The following is a 5,208-nucleotide window of genomic DNA, read 5'->3' on the forward strand; positions in this document are numbered from 1 at the left end:
TTTGATCAGGTACATGAACATAAGAAATACTCCCAAAAACTTTCAAGTGATCAACAGTAGGCTTATGACCACTCCAAATTTCAAAAGGGGTTTGAGATGGAGTGATTTTTTATGTCACCCTATTCAACAAGTACACAGCATAAGACATAGCTTCTGCCCAAAGCAAATTGGGCACTTGCCTCTCCTTCAACATACTCCTAGCCAATCCCATAATAGTTCTATTCAACCTCTCTGCTACCCCATTTTGTTGTGGTGTGTATCTAGTTGTTAACTCATGGTGTATCCCATTCTCCTTCAAATAATTTTGCATCTCATGACTAGCATACTCTCCACCTCTATCACTCCTCAACATCTTAATAAAATGGTCACTCTCCTTCTCCACAAGTGCTTTGAATAATTTTAAGTATTCAAATACTTGTGACTTCTCTTTTAGAAAATATACCCAGACTTTTCTGCTATAATCATCAATAAATGTGAGAAATTAACAATTACCTTCAATAGAAGTAGTGTGCATCGGTCCACATAAATCTGAATGAATAAGCTCTAATGGCTTTAAGGCTCTCCATGATTTTCCAACTGAAAATGGTGCTCTGCTTTGCTTTCTTGCAACACATGCTTCACAGATCTTGTCTTAAACTTCAATATGTGGAAGCTCATCAACTATATTCTTTTGGCTCATATAAGAAAGTGTCTTGGAACTCAAGTGACTGTTGACCTCATTTTTGTATGAGATCACTAGGGACCCACCCAGAATCCAGATCAATCCTGATCCTACATCAATCTAGACCTTAGATCCTAGGATCTATCTTGACCCTAGGATTCTTCCAGATCAATCTAAAACCTAGGACTTTTCTAGACTTCAGATCTTAGGATCTATTCTAGACCCTAAGATTCTCCTAGATCCAGAACTTATGATCTATTCTAGATCCTAAATTTCTTTTAAATTTTAGGCCTTAAGATCTACTCTAAATCCTAGGACTTCTAGACTCCAGACTCTAAGATTTTCTTAGACTCTAGGATCCTTCTGGATTCTTGACTTCAGAATCTTTTCAGACCCTAGAACCCTTCTAAATTCTATCCCCTAGAATTCTTCAAGATTTTAGGATAGAGTTGGATTCAAATCAACCCAAATTCCTGATCAAACCTGATTTCAAATCAAATTAGATTTCAAATCTATTCAAGCATGTTTAGACTCCTAGGCAACTAAATCCCTGATCCAAACCTTAAACTATCCTTCTATCAAACCTTACTTTTGTCTAATCATTTATGATTATTTCAAACAATCACAAATGATTTAGACAACCCAAGTTCAAGTATTCAAACCCAAAAATCCAGACTCAAATCCTAAGGCTTAAGGTCTAAGTCCTAAGAGCCTTTTCCAATGAATTTTCAAACATTTCAAAACCCAGTCAAAAGACCTCTGATTCAGAGTCTATCACTTGAAAAGTGATAAGACATGTCTCTGGAGGCTACCCTCCAAATTTGAGCCCATTCTGAGATCTCTAACCCCAGAAATTAAATCAAAATCCAAAGGCTATAAAACCTTCAAATATTTACGGCCTATGCCACTGGACCTGTCACCCAGTAGATCCTGACCTTAGAGCTTTCTCCAAAGCCTCTAACCACTTTCAAATACTTAACCATGACCCATTGAACTTTAAACTACAATTTGGTGGACCCACTTTGACCCCTAGTCGACTAGGGGTCAAAATCACCAAAATACACCTTTGGGGCTCAATCATCGATTTCAAATCAAACAAACTCCAAATCGCTTGCAACCACTTCCAGCAAGTTTCAAATATCAAACCAAATCTGTTCGACCCAAACCCAGACCCTGGGTCAACCTGGTTGACCAAGTCAACCTAGGTTGACCAAACAGGCCCTTAAGGGTCAAAATGGGCATTTTAATCGAATTGACCTCCCCAGACCTTGGGACCATCTCCGATGGTCTCTAAATGTCATTTAAAATTGATTGAACCCATTTCCAGACCCTGGAGCCACCTGGTTGATGCAGTCAACTTAGGTTGACCCAAATACCCGTTAAAGCTTTGAATGAGTTATTCCAACCCATGTAACTTATCACATCCCTTTCAAGCTTCAAATTAACCCCAAACCATGGCTTGAATATTTCTCGATCAAGGATCAATCAAGTCTAAGCATGTTGACCGAGTCAACTCATCGAAGCCTTATTAAATCATTTGAAACCCTTTTGTTTTCATTCAAGCTTAAATTCTCTAGCCTCAAGCCAAATTTAAACCGTTCCAACCAGTTAACATGGACACTTGGCTGCCACCTCAGCAGTCAACATTATCATTTGACCAGTCAACACATGGTCAAACCCCTTTAAAACCCTCTCTAAATCCTCAAAATTCCAATCTTCAAGCTTTAAATCTCTCTTAAGCCATCAATCCAGCACTCAAGCCCTCTTCCCATGCCACCTCACTTGCCATGTGGCATGGGGACCAATCAACTTGTCAAACCAAGGGTTTAGAGTGGTCAAAGTTGGTCAAATGACCTCCTAAGGCTAATCCACTCTACCTCTAACCCCTCCAGCAGTCCTAATCATCTTCTGGAAGTTTCTTAAGCTCCCCCTAATCCCTAGATTAGGAACTAACCAGCCCAAGTGGTCCCAAAGCCCTTGTGAGACCAATAAGACCTTTCCACATAGGAGTACCTTGTCCTTTTTGAAATTTTGTTAGGGATGTTAGGCCCTATAGAACTGGCCCAAGGCTAATTAAAAAGAGAGGTGAATTGGTAAAGAAGAAACTTTAATCAAACCACAAAACCAAAACCAATATCACCACAATAAAAACAGGTGCGAAAGAAAATAAATGTGAAAGCGATAATAAGAAAAGAACACACAGGATTTATAGTGGTTCGGTCAAATCTTGACCTACATCCACTCCCTGGAGGCACCCTCCAAGTATTGCACTAAAACAAGTGTCTCTCCTTTAGCCCTCACAGCTAGGCGGAGAAGCCCTTACAAAATCACTTCCACCTTCCCCGGTGCGGCGGAGTCGTCGGGTCCTTTGACACCAAAGAGTCTTCTTCTTTGGTGAACTTCCCTCGAGACAAGTCTTGAATCCGATGGTACTCAGGTGCGAGCTTGCCAGAGCAACCGTGTGAATCCCCCACCACACTCCCTTGAGTCCCCCTCACAGGATCTTCTCCCTCTCTCAAACTCCACCCTTTTATCTCTCTCCTTTCAAGCTCTCTCTTCAAGTTTTCCCCACAAGAACGAAGCGACAATGGCTGTCAAAGACACTTACCAAGTGCCTTGTCATAGCTTAAATAGAAAAGCTCAAAACGAGCTCATTAATGCAAGTTGTCGACATTATTGTCCAGGACGATAGCATATCGTCCTGTACAGTCAGTACAATTTAAGCCCAATCAGCCGGGACGATTTGAGACGATCAGAAAGTTTGTTCATATCGTCCATGCGATAATATATCGTCCTGGACGATCAGAACAAATCGTGGAATATCGTCCTGAAACATTGCCCTGAAAAGAGCTGTTGATGTCCAAATCGCCAGCATATCGGCCAGGACGATCTGCGCGATCGTCCATAACGATTTGATCGTGAAATCAAGTCATAATTGCTTTCCTTAAATTCCAGAGAAATTTTGGAAAAAATGACCTGGATCGTCCTGGACATATTTTATAGTACAGGACCGATCCATCTGGACGATGTCCAAAAATAAAAGCATTCTAAATAGATTTGCGGCATATTCTTTCTTAAATTGAGCCTGTCATCCTGGCCGACTCAAAATCGTCCAGACGATGTGTTTTGCTTAATGACGGCTGCTTTAATGAGGATGCCCTGATTAGGGTTTCTGCTTTTGAACCGATCGTCCAGGATGACATAAAATCGTCCTGGACGATGTTACCAAAACCAGTAAACTCTATGGACCATTCAGAAATTCTTCCAAGTTATAAAGCACCTGGAGCCACACCAAATACAATAGACTCAAGAAAGGAAAAAGTGTACAGACTGACTCAGACTTAGTCTACCCAATCTTGAGCTGATTCCAAATTGTAGTCCGATCGTGTGAAACATGAGATCGTGTGAACCTGAAATGTCAGTATATAAGGCAGTTGTAGAGAAATAAGAATGTTTTCTATCATCAAAATCATAAACCATTGATCCGTAACACTTTTTGATTCTCTGCTTCTAACTGCCCTAGAGACAGATGGCATGCATCAAGGAAGTCTCCAAGACGATCATAACCGTCCAATTGGCCTACGGTTCCTTGAATATGGTGTAAACCCTCATTTGAGCCGCATTCCTAAAAAATCCATGCTCTCTCACCATTCAAGCCCTCCCAGAACTCAAACAATTTTTGTTTGAGCATTCCAGACCTCAATCGACATATTCCCAGCTCGATCCAACCGATCAAAGCTCGCCGGCGACTGGATTCCGGCGAGTTCAAGCAAATCTCCGTCCAAGCTGATTCGTCGTCGATCTAGGCGTTAGAAGCTCGAGGGATCTTCTATAAAATGGAGCGTGAACAGTCCACAAATGCAACCATTCCTAAAATGGTTCAATCCATCCAGTAAATCGAGGTGAAAACTTAACCCTAGTTTAGGGCACTTAGGCTAAATATCATTTTATTCAATGCATCTTAGCCAATAAAGTTAATACCCCTGATTTTATGTTCATCATTTTAATCTGTGTTTAAAATTTTATTCGAAACGATTGAGTATATCGAACGAACGAGCCCAAAAACTCATTTTAAGGCTTGGTTTACATAACCTTCCAGTTATGTAAGACCAGGACCGTTGATCTTACGATCAACGGTTCAGATCCAGCTCATCAGCGGCTTAGAAGAACCGGGGATTAGTTCCCGTGGTTAATCTCTGGGTTTGGCTCAATCTGGATCTCCCATCTCAAACCGCGGGATCCATCTTAGTCGTTCGATCCTGTTGGATTGAGTTCGGCTGTATAGCTTGATCCTGACCGTTAGATCAAACTGCGTTAGATATAGCGGCTCCGAGCGTTGCCGCGCTAGTCAAGTGGATGGGGCCCGCTTGACCGCCGCCTTCCACCTGGTTTAATGACGCGCCGCCACATGTAATTAATGATTAAGGCTTTATTTTAATTATATTGTAATTGGCAGAACCTTAAAAAATCCTCAGTAAATAAAATATACAGTCCAAAAAATCTTATATAATATTATCAAACTGCTCCGTTTTTCAGAGACTTTATTT

This window comes from Dendrobium catenatum, unplaced genomic scaffold, assembly GCF_001605985.2.
Source record: "Dendrobium catenatum unplaced genomic scaffold, ASM160598v2 fragScaff_scaffold_920, whole genome shotgun sequence".
Lineage (NCBI taxonomy): Eukaryota > Viridiplantae > Streptophyta > Magnoliopsida > Asparagales > Orchidaceae > Dendrobium > Dendrobium catenatum.